This window comes from Sminthopsis crassicaudata, chromosome 4 (assembly GCF_048593235.1).
Source record: "Sminthopsis crassicaudata isolate SCR6 chromosome 4, ASM4859323v1, whole genome shotgun sequence".
Lineage (NCBI taxonomy): Eukaryota > Metazoa > Chordata > Mammalia > Dasyuromorphia > Dasyuridae > Sminthopsis > Sminthopsis crassicaudata.
Window position 1 is genome coordinate 115238600 of NC_133620.1, and position 23743 is coordinate 115262342.

General features: G+C 33.7%; 1 long non-coding RNA gene across 1 annotated transcript in view; it reads right to left on the bottom strand.

The window, feature by feature from the left end:
- LOC141565712 (uncharacterized) overlaps positions 1-23743 on the bottom strand; it is a 154436-nt gene that overhangs the window by 50662 nt on the left and 80031 nt on the right. The window lies entirely within an intron of this gene.

Genomic DNA, 23743 nt, shown 5'->3' on the forward strand with positions numbered 1-23743 from the left:
CACCAACCAAGTGAATTCTTACTCCAGTCTTAACTCTCTCTTACCTCCATACCCAATCAGTTGCCAAATCCTATTAAATATATCTTTACAACATATCTCATATATGTTCCTTTCTCTCTGATAACGTTACCATCCTGGTATAGGCTATTATCACTGAGACATGGAATTAGTGCATCAATCCTTTGATAGGCTTCTCTGACTCAAGTCTGTCTTTCCCACCCCCATCCATTCTTTATTCCGTTAGCAAAGCTATCCTCCCAAAGACTATTCAATAAACCCCAGTGGCCCCTCCGTCAAATATAAAATTTTGTGGTTGATTTTTAAAGCCCTTCATAAATTGATCCCTTTCTTTTCAGTAACATTGGCTTTCTTGTTGTTCCTTTGTAATTCGAAGTCTTTTTACTAGTTGTCTTGCATCACTCAAATGCTTTCCTCCTTCTCACAGCTCCTTTCTTTCCCTGGCTTTCTTCAAATCTTGGCTTAAATCTTACCTCTACTAGAAATCTTTCTGAGTCCTTTTTAATGTTAATGTCTCCCCTCTGAGTTATCTCAAATGTATTCTAAATATATTCTTCTTTGTACATAATTGTTTTCATGTCATCTCCTCCATTATGCTGTGAGTTCCTCAGTCAGACTTTTTTGCTTTCTTTGATTTCTTTGACACACTTAGCACTTAGTGTGTGACACATAGGTATATACTTGTTGACTTTTTGATTTCTCCTATGAATTTAGTGTATTCTATTTTGAATCATATTTATATGTGTTTATCATTTCCTCTTTTAGACTATAAACTCTTTGAGGGCAAGAAATAAATTGTCTTAATTTTTCTGCATTTATATATATATATATATATATATATATATATATATATCAATAACTTCTGCAAAGTAAGTATTTGAAACATTTATTTAATGAGTGTATGAATGAAAAGATGGGTAGTTGCATTTTAAATGCATTTTAAACTTTATGTGTTGAAACTTACTGAGTTGAAAAAATATTTCTCCTTAAAAGATTAACAAATATCTGAAGGATGTATGTGTCCTGGTGTATGGGTCCTTAGTTGGTCACCTTTTTCACCTCTTGGTAAAGACCATTTCTGGATCATGTGTGCCTAGCATAATAATGTCAAATTCTAGAAAATACATTTCAGTTTTTAGACAGAAACTCCAAATGTTGAAAGCTACAAGTCTAATAGCTGGCCTGAAAATAAGTATTTTTTATTTTGGTAGGATTAAAACTCTCTTGTAGTGTCTATCTGAAGTATTAGTTACTAGGTTTTAAGGATCTAAACCTTAAAGATGAAATTCAAAGGAACTTGGAAAGAATAGAGACCTCATGGCCTCTGCAGGGATTCAACACAGTGGCTCCAAGGAGTCTAGGGATTTCAAACCTGATGCTTAGGCTATTAAGCAAGGAAGGAACAAATATCAGTCCCATGATAAGGAGGAAGCTTAAAATAGTAAGTACAAAGGAGGGCTTATGCAGGCCATAGAATATGAAGTGATGACAAGTACAACAAAATGGAGACCTAGAATGAAAAGGAAATTGCATAAGAGATCAGGACAAAGAAATCAGAAATACCCTTAGGTTTTAGTTTCTACTGGGGACAGAAAAAATCAAAGAATATCCTACTTTTGAAAGGCATTTGTGCAAACACAATGGCCCTCACTTAGCCAGTGTTAGCTCTTTATCTTAGCTATCTAACCCTCTTGGGGTTGCTCAGGTGAACTGAAAATCTCTGAACTTTTCTTAGTAAACTTTTTACTACTAAATCCATAAGTCCTAGGTTCAGTAAGGGAAAGCAAAGTTCTGAGCTAGCTGTTAGAGCGTCTTTGGTAAAGCTCTTGTTTGGAATTTTGTTTTACTATTCCATGAAAAGAGACAGTTATAGTGTAGCATGGTAGGTCTTTAAAGATCACTGTATTTGGAGACAGAGGGTCTTGAATTAAATTCTGAGCCCTCTGGCCTCATTTAATTTCAGCTGCCTTATCTGTAAAATGAGAATACTAATATTTGCATGAGCTCACATTATAGTAGTTAGTAAAAGTGCTTGAAAAAACCTTAAGGGACTCTATCAATATGTTATATTATATAGTTCAATCCCTTTGTTTTTGCAAATTGTACTTACAGAGAGGTTCAAAATTAGTGAAATGGGTCTGCCCAGTGTAGCATTTACTCTGTGCACAAAGTGCAAATTAAAACTAAAGACATTTAAACTCAAGTTAAGTCAAAAGTTAGGTGGAACAATGGATAGAGAACCGGACTGGGAATCAGGAAGACTCATCTTGAGTTCAAACCTGGCCTTAGACAGTTAGTAGCTATGTGACCTAAGCAAGTCATTTAACCCTGTTTGTCTCAATTCCTTCATCTGTAAAGTGAGCTAAAGAAGCTGAAGAAAGATTTGCCAGCATCTTTGCTTAGAAAATTCCAAATGGGGTCAAAAGAATTTGACATGACTGAAATGGCTCAATAAAATCAAACACTTACGATGGGCCAGGCACAGACTCTAAGCATACCAAGAAAGAAAAAAAAAAGTCCCAATTTAAAATAAATTTTCAGTGCAATGGAGGGAGACAACATGCAAACAACTACCTATGGATAAGATTTATCCAAGATAAATTAGAGAAAATAGACTGAGGGAAGGCACTAATATTAAGGGGAAATAGAAAATACTTTTTTCAGAAGGTGGGATTTTAATTAAGATATAAAGGAAGCCAGGGAAGTGAAGGAATAGAGATAAGTAGGGAGAACATTCCAGGTGTAGGTGATAGCCAGTGAAAATGCACAGAACTGGGAGATGAAGCATCTTATACTAGGAATAGCAAGGAAAACAATGTCATAGAATTGACAAGTGTTCATAAAGGAAATAAGGTATAAGATTGGAAAGGGAAGAATAAACCAAGTTATAAGGGATTTTAAAAGCCAACAAGAGGGTTTTATTTTTGATCCTGGAGGAAATAGAAAACTATAGGAAACTATTCAGTAGGGAAGAGACATTATCCAAATGTGTTTCAGGAAGATGACTTTGATGACTAAGTTGAGGATAGACTGATGTGGGGAGAGACTTGAACGAGAAGTTTGTAGCAATAGTTTAGGCGTGAGGTATTGAAGCATGTAACAGGATGGTGGCAATGTCCAAATATAAAGAAATTATAGCCTAGAGATTTTGTAAAAATATAATCAATGTGATTTGTCAACTGATTAGGTATGAGAGATGAAAGAAAGCTAAAAACTGAGAATGATATCTAGGTTGTGAACCTGGATAAGTTGGAGAATAATAGTACTATCAACACTAACTGGGAAGTTAGGAAGGGGGAGATTTTTAGGGCAAGTTAAAGAGATTGATCTTGAAAATATTAAGATTAAGATATCTAATGAACATGCAGCTCAACATGTCCAATAGGGAGTTGGAAATAATATTTCTTTTTTTAATAGTTTTTATTTACCAGATATATGCATGGGTAATTTTATAGCATTGACACTTGTTCCAATTTTTCCCCTCCTCCCTACCCCCCAGATGGCAGGTTGACCAATACAAGTTAAATATGTTAAAGTATAAATTAATTACAATATATGTATACTTGTCCAAACAGTTGTTTTGCTGTACAAAAAGAATAGGACTTTGAGATAATGTACAATTAGCCTGTGAAGGAAATAAAAAATGCAGGTGGACAAAAATAGAGGGATTGGGAAGTCTATGTAGTGGTTCATAGTCATCTCCGAGAGTTCTTTCTCTGGGTATAGCTGATTCAGTTCATTACTGCTCTATTGAAACTGATTTGGTTCATCTTATTGTTGAAGATGGCCACATCCATCAGAATTGATCTTCACATAGTATTGTTGTTGAAGTATATAATGATCTCTCAGTCATGCTCATTTCACTCAGCATCAGTTTATGTAAGTCTCTCCAGGCCTTTCTGAAATCATCCTTTTGGTCATTTCTTAAAGAACAATAATATTCCATAATATTTATATACCACAATTTATTCAGCCATTCTCCAATTGATGGGCATCCATGTAGTTTCCAGTTTCTGGCCACTACAAAGAGGGCTGCCACAAACATTCTTGCACATACAGGTCCCTTTCCCTTCTTTAAGATCTCTTTGGGATATAAACCCACTAGTAACACTGCTGGGTCAAAGAGTATGCACAGTTTGTTAACTTTTTGAGCATAGTTCTAAACTGCTCTCCAGAATGGCTGGATATATTCACAATTCTACCAACAATGTATCAGTGTCCTTGTTTTCCCACATCCCCTCCAACATTCTGCATTACCTTTCCCTGTCATTGTAGCCAATCTGACAGGTGTGTAGTGGTATCTCAAAGTTGTCTTAATTTGCATTTCTCTAATTAATAATGACTAAAAATAGTTTCAATTTCTTCATCTGAGAATTGTCTGTTCATATCCTTTGACCATTTATCAATTGGAGAATGGCTTGATTTCTTATAAATTAGAGTCAATTCTCTATATATTTTGGAAATGAGGCCTTTATCAGAACCTTTGATTGTAAAAGTGTTTTCCTAGTTTATTGTTTCCTTTCTAATTTTATCTGCATTAGTTTTGTTTGTACAAAAACTTTTCAATTTGATATAATCAAAATTTTCTATTTTGTGATCAGTAATGATTTCTAGTTCTTCTTTGGACATAAATTCATTCCTCTTCCACAGGTCTGAAAGGTAAACTATCCAATGTTCCTCTAATTTATTTATAATCTCATTCTTAATACCTAAGTCATGAACCCAATTTGACCTGATTTTGGTGTATGGTGTCAAGTGTGGGTCAAGTTAAGTGTGGCCTAGTGTCTGCCTTTTAGTTTCCAATTTTCCCAGCAATTTTTGTCAAACATTGACTTTTTATCCCAAAAGCTGGGGTCCTTGGGTTTGTCAAACACTAGATTATTAAAGTTAATGATTATTTTGTCCTTTGAACCTAACCTATTCCACTGATCAACTAGTCTATTTCTTATCCAATACCAAATGGTTTTGGTAACCGCTGCTTTATAATATAATTTTAGATCTGGTATAGCTAGGCCACCTTCATTTGATTTATATTTCATTAATTCCCTTGAAATTCTTGACCTTTTGCTTTTCCATATGAACTTTGTTGTTATTTTTTCTAGGTGATTAAAATAGTTTTTTGGGGGGAGTACAAGGGATAATGTTGTAAAAAATTACTTATACATCTGTATTGTCAAAAAAGTATTATAATTATAAAATTAATTTAAAAAAGAGAAAATAAAGATTCCTTTTGAACAAAAAAAATCGTTTTTTGGGAGTATGATTGGTATAGTGCCAAATAAATAGATTAGTTTAGGAAGTATTGTCATCTTTATTATTTTTGCTCACCCTATCCAAGAGCATTTAATATTTTTTCCATTTGATTAGATCAGACTTAATTTGTGTGGAAAATGTTTTGTAGTTTTGCTCATATAGTTTCTGATTTTCCCTTGGCAGATAGATTCCTAAATATTTTATACTATCAGTAGCTACTTTAAATGGAATTCTTTTTGTAACTCTAACTTTTGGATTTTGTTAGTGATATATATAAGAATGCTGATGATTTGTGTGGGTTTATTTTGTATCCTGCAACTTTGCTAAAGGTGTAGATTATTTGTAATAGCTTTTTTGTAGAATTTTTGGGGTTCTCTAAGTATGCCATCATATCATCAGCAAAGAGTGATAATTTGATTTCCTTTGATCTCTTTCTTAACTCTTATTGCCAAAGCTAGCATTTCTAATACAATATTGAATAGTAATGGTGACAATGGGCAACCTTGTTTCACTCTTGATCTTATTAGGAATGGTTGCAACTTATCCCCATTACATATGATGCTTACTGATAGTTTTAAGTAGATGCTGCTGATTATTTTAAGGAAAAGTCCATTTATTCCTATACTCTCAAGTGTTTTTAATAGGAATGGATGTTGGATTTTATCAAATGCTTTTTCTGGATCTATTGAGATGATCATATTGTTTTTCTTAATTTGGTTATTAATATGGCCAATTATACTGATAGTTTTCCTAATATTGAACCAGCCCTGAATTCCTTGTATAAATCCCACTTGGTCATACTGTATTATCCTGGGGATGATTTTCTGTAGTCTTTTTACTAATACCTTATTTAAGATTTTAGCATCAATATTCATTAAGGAAATTGGTCTATAGTTTTATTTTTCTGTTTTCAACCTAACTGATTTGGGTATCAGTACCATGTCTGTGTCATAAAAGGAGTTTTGTAGGACTCCTTCATTCCCTATTTTTTCAAATAGTTTATATAGAATTGGTGCTAATTGTTCTTTGAATGTTTGGTAGAATTCACATGTAAATCCATCTAGTCCTGGAGATTTTTTCTTAGGGAGTTGATTAATAGCTTGTTCTATTTCTTTTTCTGAAATGGGACTATTTAAGGAATTTACTCCCTCCTTTGTTAATCTGGGAAACCTATATTTTTTGAGGTAGTCATTCATTTCACTTAGGTTATCAAATTTATTGGCATAAAGTTGGGCAAAGTAATTCATTATTTCTCTAATTTCCTCTTCATTGGTGGAAAGTCCCCCCTTTTCATTTTTAAGACTAACAATTTGCTTTTCCTCTCTCCTTTTTCTAATCAGATTTACCAAAGGTTTATCTATTTTATTGGTTTTTTTCATAAAACCAACTCTTAGTTTTATTGATTAATTCAATAGTTTTTTACTTTCAATATTATTGATTTCTCTTTTTTAATGTTAGAATTTCAAGTTTAGTATTTGATTGGGGGGTTTTTTATTTGGTCTTTTTCTAGCTTTTTAAGTTGTAAGCCCAATTCATTGATCTTCTCTTTCTCTATTTTATTCAAGTAAGCCTTTAAAAATATAAAACTTCCCCTTATTACAACTTTAGCTGCATCCCACAAATTTTGGTATGATGTCTCATTGTTGTCATTATCTTGAGTGAAATTATTAATTTTGTCTATAATTTGCTGTGTCACCCAATCATTCTTTAAGATGAGATTATTTAGTTTCCAATTACTTTTTGGTCTATTTACTCCTAACTTTTTGTTGAATGTAGTTTTTATTGCATTGTGATCTAAAAAGAAAACATTTACTATTTCTGCCTTCCTGCATTTAATTTTGAGATCTTTATGTCCTAATATATGGTCAATTTTTGTATAGTTTCCATGAACTGCTGAGAAGAAAGTGTACTCCTTTCTGTCACCATTCGGTTTTCTCCAAAGATCTATCATACCTAATTTTTCTAATGTTCTATTTACCTCTTTAATTTCTTTCTTATTTGTTTTGTGGTTTGATTTATCTAATTCTGAGAGTGCAAGGTTGAGATTTCCCACTATTATAGTTTTATTGTCTATTTCTTCTTGCAACTCTCTTAACTTCACCTTTAGGAAGTTAGATGCTATACCACTTGGTGAATATATTTTTAGTATTGATATTGCTTCATTCTCTATGCTACCATTTAGCAGGATATAGTTTCCTTCCTTATCTCTTTTAATTAGATCAGTTTTTGCTTTTGCTTGATCTGAGATAAGGATGGCTACCCCTGCTTTTTTGACTTCATTTGAAGCATAATAGATTCTGCTCCAACCTTTTACCTTTACTCTGTATGTATCTCCCTGCTTTAAATGTGTTTCCTGTAAACAACATATTGTAGGGTTCTGACTTTTGATCCAGTCTGCTATCCATTTCTGTTTGATGGGAGAGTTCATCCCATTCACATTTACAGTTAAAATTACTAATTCTGTATTTCCTGCCATCATATTATCCCCAGATTATGCTTTTTTTTTCTTGCCCCCTCAAACCCTTTCCCTAGTATTAAACTTATAGGCACTACTTGCATTATGCAGCCTTCCCTCTGTAGTATCTCTCCCCACTCCCTTTAAATCCCTTCCCCTTTCTTGTACCCTTCCCTTATTACTCTTTTCCTTTTCCCTTTTCCTCTCCCCCTTTTTAATGAGGTGAGAGAATTCTCTGTAAAACAAATATGTCAATTATTTTCTCTTTGAGCCAATTCTGATGAGAGTACGATTCATACAATGTTCCTCCCCCTCTCTAAATTCTCTCAGATATGATAAGTTTTCTTTGCCTCTTCCTGGGATGTAGGTTCCCTCTTTTCATATCCTATTTTCTGACACTATCCCCTTTCCGTTTCTATTTCCCTTTTTATGTTATATTAGTAAAATCAAATTATACATGTGGTCTTCATGTATATCCATAACAGAAATACAGTTCTCAAGAGTTCCTTTTACCTTTTTCTGCTTCTTTTGAGTCCTATGGTTGGAGATCAATTTTTTTGTTTAGATCTGTTTTTTTTCCGTAGAAAGAAATGGAATTCATCTATTTCATTAAATGTCGATCTTCTTCCATGGAAGAAAATGCTAAATTTAGCTGGGTAGTTTATTCTTGGCTTCATTCCAAGTTCTTTTGTCTTTCGGAATATCAGATTCCAGGCCCTTTGATCTTTTAATGTAGAGGCAGCCAGATCTTGAGTGACCCTTATTGTGGCACCTTGGTATTTGAATTGTTTTTCCCTGGCTGCTTGCAATATTTTTTCCTTAGTCTGATAGTTCGGAAGTTTGGCCACAATATTCTGTGAAGTTTTTTTTTTTTTTTTTTTTTTTTTTTTTTTTTTTTTAGGGTCTTTTTCAGAAGGTGTTTGATGAATTCTTTCAATGTCTATTTTACCTTCTGGTTCTATTATCTCTGGACAATTCTATTTGATGATTTCCTATAAAATACAATCTTGGCTCTTTTTTTCATCATAATTTTTAGGAAGTCCAATAATCCTCAGATAACTCTCCTAGATCTATTTTTCAGGTCTGTTGATTTTCCAAGTAAATATTTGACGTTTTTCTCCAGTTTTTCATTTTTTTGGTTTTGCTTGACTGATTCTTGGCTTATCAATGAATCATTCATTTCTATTTGTTCAGTTTTGATTTTTAATGAGTTATTTTCTTCATTAGCCTTTTTTTTTCCTTCTTTTTGTATATGTCCAATTGAGTTTTTAAATGAGTTGTTTTGCTCTATGGATTTTTTTTTTTTAGTGAGTTATTTTCTTTTTCCAATTCACAAATCCTACTTTTTTGGGGGGAATTCTTTATCTTTTCCAATTCAAAAATCCTACTTTCCAGGGATTTTTTTTTTTAACATTTTCCAATTCACAAATTCTGTTTCCCTGCACTTCATGTAAATTCTTTATCTTTTCCAATTCACATTTCAGGACATTGTTACTCTCTTGCATAGCTTCTCTTTACTTTCCCCATTTTTCTTCTAACTCTCTTTTAAGGTTTTTAATAGTCTCTTCTAGGAGAGAGTTATGTGATGAGGGCCAGGTAACATTCCCTTTCAGGGTATTATCTGGAGACTGTCTGCTATTAGTCTCCTCGGGATTGCAAACCTGCTCTCTTTCTGCATAGAAGCTATCGATCTTCCTTTTAATTTTTTTTACTCATTTTTAAAACCCTATAAGGTCTACCTTCAGGGCAATGAGGTTACCAGCTTCCTCTGCAGAACAGGGATAGCTAGATGGACTGCAGCTGTCTTGTGAACAGGCTGCAAAGGTACAAGGGTGCTCTGGGAGAGAGGTTCCCCCCCACCGGAAATGATTCAGAGCTGGTTAGCATGGGCTGGGCTGTGGGAAGTGCCCAGTGAAGAGCCCCCACTGTGTGGCCTAACAACTGCCCTGAGGCTAGAAGCTAAACAGTGAAAGTGTCACAACCCCAGGCCAAAGTCCACCATGGGGCTATGGATATTAGCAGTTGATCAGCAAATAGCCCCAGTGCATAGACCGGAAGTGTGTCTGTCCTGGGAAGCACAGTTGCTGCTGAGGAAGTTTTCCTGCTGTGGTAGTTCCAGTGCCTCAGGCTGAGCCCCACACTGTGCAGATTAAAGGCTGCCCTGGGCTGTGTCCCCCTGCCTTGCAGGTTCTTAGCTGCCCCAAGGAAAAGTCCCGTATAGCAGAAGGTGGCTGCACAGCTGTGCTGTGATCTATGCTGCGTCACTTCTGGTTTTGGGTGGGCAGACTATAGGTTCTGGTGTTTTTTAAAGTGGCTTTGATTTCTCTGGTGATCTGCTGTTTTGCAAGAAGAGTAGAGTAATCAACCTATACCAGAGTCATCTGTCTCTGTAGCTTTTCTAACTCCAGAGGCCTCCCCAGCCCGATCTGCATAATATGCTATCCTAGTTCTATCACTGTCTGTGCCGGTCTTTTCCCATCCCTCAGGACAGACCTTTTCTGATGAAATTCCCTATTCTCTTTGACTGGTAAGTTATTTTATTTCTAATCTTTGTGGGTTTTACCAGTCAAGCACTATTTTTTGAGGCTGAATTAAATAGTTGGTTGTAAGGGAATGAGAGAGCTTAGAAAGTTGTGTGTGGCTTCTCTGCCATCTTGGCTCCACCCCTGGGAGTTGGAAATAAGAAGACTAGAATCTAGATAGCACAGGTTAGAGATGGATAAATAGTGGGAATCTTCTGCAGAGCTATAACTGAATCCATGTCAGCTGATGAAATTAAGTATTAGAGGCAGAATAAAAAAAGATCCATAGATAGAGTCTGCAAGTTAGCAAATGTAATGTTCTTAGTTTGGTTGGTTTTCTGGGATCTCAGAGGTTTGGGAAAAGCTTTTGTTTCAGTTCAGTAATCACCACAAGAGTAGACAGGGTTAAAGTACAAATCATTTATTAACTCTTTCAAAGTCTTGTCTCCTTTCCTAGGGCCCCATTAGCTTTCTTAAAGGCCTTCCAGAGTCTTGGTTTCAGTGAAGAAAATGAAGGAGGAGAGCCTGCCACCAAGGTGGTCTGAGAGGAGATGAATGAATTTGAGGCCAAGGGCTTGTGCTTCAGCTTCCAATCTCTTTGTCTTCCCTAGCTCTCTCTCTGAGCCTCTCAATCCCTCAAGAGAACCACCAGGAGCCTGACTGAAGATGGAATGAATTTCTCTCCTTGGTTCTGAGAGCTTAAGCTTCTGCCTGTCTTCTCTGCTCTTTGAATGAATATAGCTGAGGCTCCCAGTTTATATGCTCTATACTGAATATAAACCAATCATTACATCATTAGGAAACCATTATTTGTTGTAAAATTAAATCAATCATACTGAACTTGGAGAACTATTAAGCACCATGCTAAACTAGATAACCACTGTCTCATCGATTCCACTGAATTAGCATAGCATCTTGTAAAAATCTTTGTTTCAACTTCAGAGTTCTGGCCCATAAAAAGCAAATATAACATGGATGAAGACTAAGAAAAAGTACACTGGCAGGTAGGAGGAGGGCTGGAAGAGACAATGGTGTAAATTCTTAGAGGGAAAAGAGTAGTTATCATTAAGAGGTTATCAATAGTTTTAAAGGGTACAAAACAGGTCAAGAAGGATGAGGATTAAAAAAAAAGTACAATAGATTTGGTAGTCAAATAATTGATAACTTTGTTGAGAAGAATTTCAGTTGAATGAAGAAATCAGAAGTTAGACTGTAGAAACTTAAAAAGAAAGTTAAGATGTGATTGTTTTTCTCTTTTGGTCTTTTTTTTCTTGCACACTATGACAAATATAGAAATAAATACATTTTTAAAAGAGAGTTAAGAGGAAAGGAAGTGGAGGCACCAATTTTAAATGGTCTTTTTAGGGAGTTTAGCCATGAAATATACATATATATGTATGTATATATATATATATGTATGTATATATATATATATATATATATATATATATATATATATATATATATATATACCTATATATACACCTATATATAGTTTTATAACTAGTGAAGATCAAATAAGGTATTTTGAAGCTAACAGAAACTTAGGAATATTTGCAAACAGTAGTTAATCATTCTGTAGATAGGGAGAGAAAAATTAATATGATAGTGTGAATGAGAGAGGTTATGATGTGCTGGAAAAGATGGGATGGAATGGATTAAATCCTTCAAAGTTCAAATATAGTAAATCTATTTTTCTTTCCATAAATACATATTGTATTTAATTTTCTGTGTACATGTTGCTTCTATGATAACATATCAACTTAAAAATAGAAAATAGTGCGGCAGCTAGGTGGCGCAGTGGATGGAGCACCAGCCCTGAATTCAGGAGTACCTGAGTTCAAATCTGGCCTCAGACACTTCTTAGCTGTGTGTCTGGGCAAGTCACTTAACCCCAATTGCCTCAGCAAGAAAAAAAAATAATAATAATAATAAAAAGAAACTAATTTGTTTTTATTTTTCTATCTTCATCACTTAGTATGTCAGCATATTGCAGGTACCTGATAAATGCTTGTAATATAAATTACAGTGAATGAATGATTATATTCTCTCCTTTCTCACCAATATGGTATACAAACTAGCTAATGTTTGGCAGATTATTTTCAAATTCTTATGTTTCTCAAGTCCCTAGTTACTGAGAGAAATCAAATGTGAGAATTAGGTGATTATTTTGTGAATTTGAACAATACAGATAGTCCATCAAGATGAATAACTCTCTTCCAACTGTTAGAAATACACTACAAAGATAAAAAGGGCTTAGAATTGGAGAAAGTAAGTTAGTGGGGCAGCTAGGTGGTGCAGTGGGTAGAGCACCAGCCTTGAATTCAGGAGGACCGGAGTTCAAATCTGGTCTCAGACACTTAATACTTCCTAGCTGTGTGACCTTGGGCAAGTCACTTAACCCCAGCCTCAGGTTTAGTTTCTTTACATTCTTTCAAGGAATAGGGGCAGTCCTTGGGTAGATCTGTGCTTATAGATGTAGGAATGAACCTTTTATTTCCTATTCTGAAGTTCAAGGTCCATCCTTTGTCACCCTATTGATTGGGGATGAGAAAATTAGCAGACTTCCTGGTCCTCCCAATGCATGGTCCTTCTTGACATGTTCCCTCTCTCTCATCATATGACCCATGTTCAAAAATAGCAGAAAACTCCCCCTTTGGGGAAGAAAAGTTAATATTAACTCATTAAGCATGCTTACCCACTACTTGTAGTTACCTTTCACACACTTTTTGTTTTTTTGTTTTTTTAATATATCAATCAGTTCAGTGACTCAAAATCAATTTTGTTCAACTAATTAGATCAGCTGACATAAGTCTTTGTCCCTATATAAAAATATAATTCTATAGGTTGCTCACACTACTACTCATTAAATTACTCAATGGATTACTGGGATAACTGCATTTTTCAAAATCTCTTGTTGATTGTGTGTCAAAAATATACATAGGCTTAAGTTTTTATGTAAAGTACACTTAGATCTAGGCATTTAACTGGCAGAAGGGGACACAAGAGGAAACCAAGATCATTAGCCAAACTCTTTTGAAAACTCTGTTTGGAATTTCAAGTAAAGTTTCAGATTGGTTTTGGATGAACTATACTAATTTTCGATTCACTAGTTCTGTTTGCTATGCTGTATCACATTCTAGAAAGGTTGTCATGTGGTTTGGGGTTTGGGTGTGTTCTGTTTGGTCTTAGAGTGCAGAATAAGGAACAATGGGGAGCAGATGATGCAAAGACAAATTTAGGATAAATTTCCTAACTATAGAATTGTTTGAAAATGGAATATGTTGTTTTTATAAGGAATGGATTTCCCCTCATTTGAGGTTTTCAGGCCTGGAAGATCAATTATGAATTTTTTTTTGTCAATTTAATTTAGTTTAATTTTGAGACTGGATCTCCCTATATCACCTAGATTGGAAATACAGCAACCATTCATACATCCTAACCTATTGATCTTTATGGGAGTTTTGATTTGTTCCATTCTAACCTGGGCCAGTTTGCTCCTTCTTAGTTAATCTGGTGACTTTTCACTCCCAGATATTATTTATAATATTGTTATCTAACAGAATAGATACATGTTTAGTTTAGCCTACTACAATTCATAATGCTTGAATTCAAGTTATTCACAAGATGTAATCTCCCCAATGGCAGAGATTACAGAAGTTCTCCATCATGCCCATTTTGGATGACCAATCTTCAAGTACGCTTTAGGAAGAATTCTTTCTCAAGTATAGATAAGACTAGATGAACACTGGAGTCTTTTCTAACTCTGAAATTCCTTGATTTTGCAAATTATGTGGTAGGATGAGGATTAGATTAAATAAAATGCAAAAATGGTCTCATTTATTATTTTATTTTACTTTTGGTTACTTGAGCATTAGCTTTTTATGTATCTAAGGGTCTCTATATGGAGAAAAAGTAAAGATGAGCTTAAGGAGGGAAAAATATAGTTTTGTTTTCTTTCCTGTACTAACCAAGAGGCTCCATCAGACACATCTGTTTGAGAATTAATGTTTAAGAAGTGAATGACATGGAAAAAGGAGGGGTAAAGAGGGATCCATCTTTCCAAGAGAGAAATAAAGATGAAAAGAAATGCATGTATGCTTATACACAAACACACATATGCATAATCTTGAAGACAGACAATAAGTTAAAAATGGCAATGTGAAGGATAACTAATATCTCAGGGGTCCTGATGATGAGGTGACCACATCAAAAGCCTCTTTTTCACCTTTTTCAGAGTCATGAGCTCATGTTTAGAGATTATCTAGTATTTTATGCATTTTACTTAGAAATATACAAGTGACTGCTCATTTGGGAATTTGAAACCATTTTGCCAGCAGGATCAGATTTACTTTCAAATAAGAAGTTCCTTCAATTGTGGGAAGATGTTATGCCCTGAGCATTGTTTTGATGATATGTTACAATTGTCTTCAATTGAGTCATAGTTTAGAAATAGATTATATAATATACAGATCTCACCAGGTAAGTTGGCATAGTGTCCTTGCGGTTTTAGAATAAGTGATGAATATATTGGTGCTGGTTATTAGAGACACCCTTTATTTTCAGTTGCTGATTAACAATTCACCTTGTGCTATTCCTTTTTAAGACTATTCTTCTTGATACCTACTCTCTAATCTTCTGTCTGTGACATGATACAGACAATTATATCTATATATACAAACTCTCTCTCTCACACACATACACATATAAAGTTGTATTAGCAATAATATGATAGAATCATAGAATATATGAGTTAAAAGAGTTAGAAGTCACCTAGTCCAATCCATACTTCCACAGAAATTTCCTTTACTATTTGTGGTCATCCAAATTCTTTCTGAAGACTTTGGATCCTTTTATCGAGTTAAAAATCTACTTCTCTGGAAACTCTACCCCTTGATCCTATTCTACCTTTCTAGAAAACAAGCAAAACAAATCAAATCCTCTTCCACATGGCAACCTTTTCTTATGTCATTCAGCAAACCTTTTCTATCTCTGTGCTAAAGAAATGCAAAAAAAAAATCTCATTACCACATTTCTATTACTCTTCTATGTGCCTGGAATATAATGGACTCTCAATAACTATTTATTGATAAAACAGAATACATTCCTATGAGTACTGATATTACACTTATGGAGAAGTATGAAATTGGAAATATCCTACTTTTGGTGATTCCTGTAGGAATAAATGATACTCATAAAAAGAGTCAGCCAAGACTATGGATATAGAGCTTTGGTCAGAAAACTAAAGGCCTTGGGAAAGGGATGGAGAACATAGAGGGAAGGTACTTTGTTATTTTTGATCAAAGACAAGATCTTTAGAAGATAAAGAAAAATATTAAAAGTAAGTAGATGGATAAAAAGATGAATAGGAAAAAGAGATTTGGCATTATAACTATAATAACAGCTATAGGAATACTGGGCACTTAGCCAAAGATGGAGTATAACAAAACAAACCTCCTGCACCCCAAAAGCCTCATATCTATTATGCAGTTTCAGCTATTCAGAGATTCATTTTAACTTCTTCTTCTTAATTATTTTCTTCAGTTCTCAAATTTTATTTTATAAGTTTAAATTCATATTTCCCTGAAATCATTTGTTTGCTTTCCACCTGAGTAAGAATATGTTATGTTATGAAAATGTTATGTTAGAATATGTTCAATGTTATTAAAAAAATCTTATTTTTTCACATAAATTGGTATGACATTGGCATTATCAGGAAATTCTCTTAACCATCCCAAATTCAATTTCTTCTTCTGCAAAATAGAGAAAGGACTGTTATTTGTTGTTCATTTAATCTCAATGTGTGTTATAAAGACCAAGTGAAATTACTTATGTAGAATCCATTTTAAGTTATCTGTTGCTTTATAAAAGTTGTTACTAATTTTACTGTCATCATATATTGGGCATAGAATTGTGATTTCACCCATGTCTAGAAAGCTCTTCTATGCCCAAAGGGATATCAAACTCTGCATACCCTTTGATCCAGCAATGTTTCTACTGGGGTTGTGTCCTAAAGAGATCATAAAAAAGGGAAAAGGAACCACATGTGGCAGCCCTTTTTGTAGTGGCAAGAAACTGGAAACTGACTGGATACCCATCAGTTTGGGGAATGGCTGAACATGAATGTTAGGGAATACTAGTGTTCTATAAGAAATGATCAGCAGGATGATTTCAGAAAGGTCTGAAGAGACTTACATGAACTGATACTAAGTGAAATGAGAAGAACCAGGAAATCATCATACTTGGCAACAGTAAGATTATATGATGATCAATTCTGATGGACATGGCTCTCATTAACAATGAGGTGATTCAGGCTAGTTCCAATGATTTTGTGATGAAGAAAGCCATCTGCATCCACAGAGAGGATAGTGGGAACTGAATGGTATTTCCATTCTTTTTGTTGTTGTCTGCTTGCATTTTACTTTCTTTCTCATTTTTTTTCCTTTTTGATTTGATTTTTCTTATGCAGCATGATATTTGTGGAAATATGTTTATAGGAATTGCACATGTTTAACATATATTAGATCACTTGCCAAATGAGGAAGGGGGTGGGAGAAGTGAGTGAAAACATTTAGAATACAGGGTTTTGAAGGGGTGAATATTAAAAATTATCCATGTATATATTTTGAAAACAAAAAAGCTTTAATAATAAAAGGCAAAAAAAGAAAGAAAGAGAGTTCCTCTACCATCACAGATAAATAACTGATCTGTAATTTAATCTTAAAGAATTGTCTGGGGGCATTGGGAAGTAAAATGATTTGCCTATATAATATTTATAATGTTCTGATGATCTTATCACCTTGTAACCTTGTCAATTCATTGTGCCTGAACTGGTAGCCTCTGAACCTGCTTACATAATGGCTTTTCAAATACTTGAAGAAAGTTCATATAAAAAATGAGTAATGATGATGAGTAGGTGCTTAGTAGACATGCCAGTTGTTATAATTATGGATATTAACAGTTCTAGCTTGAGGCAAAATTAGGAAATAAGTAGTGTATATCTTCTCTTTCTTTCTATATCCCATTATATGCATTTCTCCTCACTGACGACTATTCTTTTCATATACAGCGAACCTCCTGATATCTACTAACTTTTCAACATTTTACATTTAGGTAATAAAAATGATTCACTTAAGCATTGTTTATACAACTGTCTAAATAAAGTATTATAATTATCTTCATTTTATAGATGAGGCATCAGAATCTTTGAAATGTTAAGAGATTCAAAGAGTTTATTAAATATACCATTTAGGACTTGAGCCTAAGGATCATCTTATCTATTTCATACAGTTTCTTTATTATTTTTTCCTCTTTTTCTGGTTCTCATTTTTAATCATTCTACATCATTTTCTTTTTCATAAAAGGAATAGTATCCTACTTTTTCTTCTTTTCTATAACATGGAAAATATATTTGTTTTAGCTTCAATATCCTTGAGAATTGTTATTCTGTTAGGGAACTAAATTAATTTTCATCCACATATAAAAGTGGCTATATTAAAGCTTCAGATTGCAGATTGCAGATTTGTCTCTTTGCTAGATATAATGCCAAATCCAAAGAGAACTTCATCATTTCTTAAATTAATGAGTCCTCTCCCTAAATACCCTAAACATTTCAATTATGATTCCACATTGTTTGACTCATGGGAAATAGAACTTTTTCTTTCTATAAGAGATCATATTCTAGAGCCAGGCATGCTGGAAAATGTGAGAAAAGATAGAGAGGGAAAGGAAGAATTCTGTGTTTTGCATTAATAGCTACATTTCATTTAAAATCTGTAACATAATTATTTCTAAATCAATTCATTCTTTTTATTTTTCACCAAGAAGAATGAAGCCTAGTAATATGACTGTTGACATATTTCTTTAGAATGACCTGCCAGCATTTCCCTCTCTCATGGATGAAATTGCACAAATATTGTACCCAGCCTATGACTCATTCCATGTTTATAATTCTTTTTTTTAAATGCAATTCCTGAGAGTGAGAGATATAGGGTACTCCAAAAGTTGAAAGATCAGCTTGGATAATTATTCATTCAATTCAGAAATGATTTTTTTCATTTTCTAGAGGAAGATATTTTTAGATGGCAGATTTGATATTCCCTCATTCCTTTACTTTTTTTTCCCAAACTTCATGCCTCTAGAATGGAGACAATAAAACAAATTTGTAGCAGGATTGTAGTGAGAGAAGAAGATATTTTTGCCTTTTTTGTGCTTCCTACATATTTCTTCTAAGGAATCAGGAAGTAAAGTTCTAAGGAGAAAAAAAATAGATTGGAACTTTGGGATTTGTTAAAATTTATTTGTTCTATGTTGTGTTAGTTCCAGCCAGCTATATTATTTCTATGATCATAGGTCAATCCTGTTAAATTGGACAATTTTCTCTGTAACTGAGACCCTGGAATAGCTAACACAGATCTTGTTTGAATGTGCTATTTCAAATTGGTCAGTCAGTCAATATCAGTGATGGAAATCCTATTATTTTTGCAGAATTCTTGATACTTTGGAAAGATGCAGAACAATTAAACAATTTGTCCTCACTCTTGAATTTATAATCTGGTTTTGAAACCATGTAATGTAAAAGGAATTATTTCTCTCAGATATGTTAGCTGCCCCAAACTCCGCATTGGCAAAAAAAGGCAGGAGGCAGAGTGAGCCGGGCTATATAAATGCCTATATTTTATACTAATGAGACCCCAAAAATAGTTATAGGCCATACTCCCTTTTTCTTTTTCTACCAGTGGTTTTGGCTGGTTAAGTTACCAGTCAGCATGAAAAAAGCCAAAATTAGTTTCAAATATTTATTTAGGCACTGATTTTTTTAAACTTTTATGTTATTTTTACTGATGCTCAGGAATCTATAATTTTAAAAAAAAATGACAAAAGGGAAAAAAAAAACCAGGTTAGTAAAACCAACCACATCTAATTATAGATAACAATGTTTCACAACCAATATCCCTAACTCTGCAAAGGAGAGAGGAATATACAATTTTTGAAGGCTCCTCTGGATGCTTGGTCAGAGTAATTAATGACTATTTTCCCTTCTTTTTTCATCTGTTCTTATTTTCTGTATTTCAATTTCAATTCTCTCTCTCTTTCTCTCTCTCTCCCTCTGTCTTTGTCTTTCTCAAATATTCTGTTTATGTATATGCATATAAATATACACATAATACATGTGAAATACATATTATTTAAAAGTCTCATTTAATTTTGCAAAAGTTCCTATAAGTTTACTCATGCTTCTCTATAATATTATTCATAATTTTATGCATTTATATTAAAGTATCTTCTTGTACCACAGTTTGTTTAGTCATTTTCCTATGGCTACTTTGTTTCCTTTTTAAAAAAAACATTTTGAATTGGTGGTTGTATATTATCTGATCATAACTGGTAACTCAGTCACCTTGTGGCACTGGGAGTAGTAATACTGGGGGATACCATCAATCAGTATCTTCACCAACATGCTTATTAAGCAGCTCTCATGTGCCAGATACTATTTAGGGATACACTGATAAAAATAATGTAGCCCCTGCCTTCAAGGCTTATATTTTCTTAGAGGAAAATGTAGAAATAAAAATAAAAATTTAAAATATACCAAACCAAATCCAGTAATTTATGAAAGGGCAATCTTACATTTAGGATATTCTGGAAGATGGATGGAGAAGGTGATACCTGATATGTGTTTTTTCTTAATCATAGAAGTATAGGAAAGCATTGAAATTTCTTGAGTGGAGAAATGATATGGTCAAACTTGGTTTTAGAAATGATAATTTTGCTCCTTTAGGTAGAAGATGATTTAGAGAGAAGAAAGACTAAAATCAGGGAAACTAGTTAGGAAGCTCTTGTAATAGTCTATGCTATCTATTTCCTGACAGGGAGGTGATCGATTCAAGATGCTGAATGAGACACACATGTTTTTGGACATGGACAATGTGGGAATTTGTTTTGCTTTACCATGCATATTTATTGCAAGGGTATTAATTTTCTTTTAAATTGTGGATAAAGTAGGAGGGAGAGAAAAAATAAGCTTGCTAATTTAAAAATTTTAAAGAATGGAAAAAATAATCTAGGCAAGAAATGAATGTCTGAATTGGGGTGGTAACTATGAATAGAGAAAATGAGATGGTTACTAGAGACATAATACACGAGACAGCACTTTTCCCCTTTCCCCTATCCAACCTCCCTTCCTACATTGATTCAACAGAAGAATATCCTGGCTAATGGTGTCGGGATGAAAACTTTCTGTGGCTATTCCAGAAACTTTAGAACATATAGCAGATACTTGATCTGGGCCTAATGTTTCTTTTATCTTTTTTGTAAGTAACAGGAGAGAATATAGAGATGGGTTTACAACTGGAGTTCAAGTATTCATTTCTGTATCTGTCCCAAACCCCTGCCCCCTCTCTTTCTTTCTGTCTTCACCTCTCTGTCTATACCTCTGTCTCTGTTTGTTTTTCTTTCTCTTTATGTATCTCAGTTGTTAAGAGATTTCTGAGGACATTTCCTACTCTCTCTCTCTCTCTCTCTCTCTCTCTCTCTCTCTCTCTCTCTCTCTCTTTCTCTGTATATATATATATATATATATATATATATATATATATATATATATATATATACATATACATGTGTGTGTGTTAAAGCTTAAAATCCAGAAAATGGCTGTTTCAAATGTGAAATACAACAGTTATAGTTTTATCTCTGCTGACCTATTTTTAACATAATGCTTTCTTTACAAAAAATATAGGACTCAGTCTTTTTTAGGGTTCATTGACTAAAGAGGTATTCAATTACACTATATTTAGTTATTTCCTCCTTCGTGTAGTTATGTAGAGAAACAAAGCTAAAGGAAAAATTTGCTGTTCTTTATGAGACTGCTATATTCATGGATTCTGTATGAGCTAACACCTGTATGATTCATGCTCTATAAAGAATGATTTCTTCTGTTCTTACATCTCCTTTTTTAAGTCTATCAACCTTTATAAAGTAGGGAGGTTTATAGGATTCAGAAACAGATAAGGCATTAGCAGTCATGAATTATTTAATAAATGATGTGAATCCTATCATTTTTTTTTTTTTTTGAGGCTGGGGTTAAGTGACTTGCCCAGGGTCACACAGCTAGGAAGTGTCTGAGACCAGATTTGAACTGGGGTCCTCCTGAATTCAGGGCTGGTGCTCTATCCACTGCGTCACCTAGCTGCCCCTGAATCCTATTATTTTATAGATGAAAAAAATTAAAATCTAAAGAGAGGAAGGGATTTAGACCTCACAACTTCTCTTTGTTCTTCACATAGGACCTTTCAACTTCCCTCTGCATTTGCATATGCAATAACTAACTGTCTCTCATGCCTGGAACATTTGTCTCATACAATCCCCCACTTCCTTTAGAAGATACCTCAACTACTGCTTATCAAGAAAGTGCTTTCCTGAGCCCCCAATCATTAGCCTCCTTCTCTATCTTGGATTTAATTACCTTGCATTCATTTTATCTATTTCCTCTGTATTTAGATATATGTATGCAATTACATGTTATCTTCTCCAATAGAAGTAACCTTCTTAAGAGTAGGAACTATTTTTTTGGCTTTGTATCCTCAATATCCAGTATAAGGGCTACTACATAATACGTATATAATAAATGCTTGTTATATGAAAAGAATCAAGGGGAAAAGATGTGAAGTAAATAGCAACTTCTTAATCCAATCTCAACAAGCCACTTTCTACTTACGTATAAACTTTTGGTTTATACTATTTCAAAAAATAACTTCATTCCACATTTTGGATTAGTATACAGTCTTCAAATATTCTTCCAGAGCCTGACATTTATCTCATCAGGAGATTATTATCAAATATTCCATGCATTTGTGTATAAACATTTGAGGCCATGAGTTTTATTGCAGACTACTTCCTTGAATTGTATCTATTCTAAATCACCGAACATCTCTAGTGTTAGTCAACTTTCTGTGTTGTAGCTGCTATGCTCACTGATATATAGTGTGGTAATGCAATTAGTTCATTTTCCCCTCTCTTCTCCTTTTTTTTCAGAAATTCTGCTTATTTAGATTTTTAAAGACTCCAGACAAATATATTCTTACCAACCCATTTTAAATGCACTCTGTCCTTGGCTAAGTGCTTATATTTTAATATATTTTAAATATTTACCTCAAAGTTCAAATTTTGCTCTCTGATATCACTTATTTCCCAATTATCTTTTTCTTCCAAAACCCCCATCCTTAATTGTTTGTAGCAGTAACAACACTATCCTTGTCCCTGTGAAGTTCATTTTCTTGCTTAGGAATTTATAATCCCTAACACTACTTGAGGGTATCTTCTGATAGTAATAGCTTATATCCATGTGAATCATCAGCATCAAATCTGACATATCTTTAGAAGTTAGATATTTACTCCTAGATACACAATAGGAAATATAGTAACTATCATTACAATCAGATTAACAAATTGTTGTTATGGTATCCTTCAAGGTGTCATCAACCACTACCATACATCTCTCACTCTTACTGAATGATCTCTTCCTTACTGATATTTTTGAGTCTACATCTTTACTTAGAATATAAGCAAAAGTGATTGTTCCTCTATGAGAAGAACCTCATATTTATTATTTAGCTAAAGGCATGTTAGCATTTTATTATAAATTCAGTCTTTAAAAGAAGAGTTAAAAATGCAAAATATGGCTGCCTCTAACCAACAACGTGAAACTGGTTGCTGAAAGGATAGACAAATTGGAAGGGAATGACCATACATATTAGAATTTAAGATAGAAAAGAAGAAAGCCAGTTATAATCTGATTCCAGCCTACATTATAGATATGAGAGTAAATTTCAAAGTATTTTAATGCATGCTTTTTCAAATATGCTTGATTGGAAATTAGCTGGCCTCTGTCAAAGGTTTGATGTAGGCCAATTTCCAGAAATTTTCAACATCTGTCCTCTAGTCTAACTGAAAGATTACCTGCTTTTTTCAAAAGATTTCAATATGTTATCCTGAGAGCCCATGAAACTTGGAGAAAAACAGTAAAAGTCTTCCTTTACTTTAACTTTCATGTAATGTTAGAAATAAGAGTAATGGGGGAGAGGTAAAGAATTAAAATTTTTAAAAATTGGGGAAACAAAAAAGTTGATGTACAAGGGAGCTGTCCAATTTCAAGGGTAATCATTTTTATTTTCTTAAGCAGACAAGGTCTTTGATATGCTGCCTTTTACAGTTTCAAAATGAGGAAAGAAAATCTAAAAAAGACAACTCCAAATTATGGTAACTATATTTTTTATATTATTATATGACATGGTAATTAATTGTGTGTTGACTGACTTTGTAATTAATAAACCACTAATACACTTTTCATAGAATGACATTCCCTTTTTGCTGAAAGGCTATCTTTAGTACATTTGCCAGCTCTCCTTTCAGTATTCATCTGATGCTTCCCTTCTGTTAAAATTTTCATATAAGGTGATTCCTTTGCAGATTCCATCTTCAAGATCTGAAACTG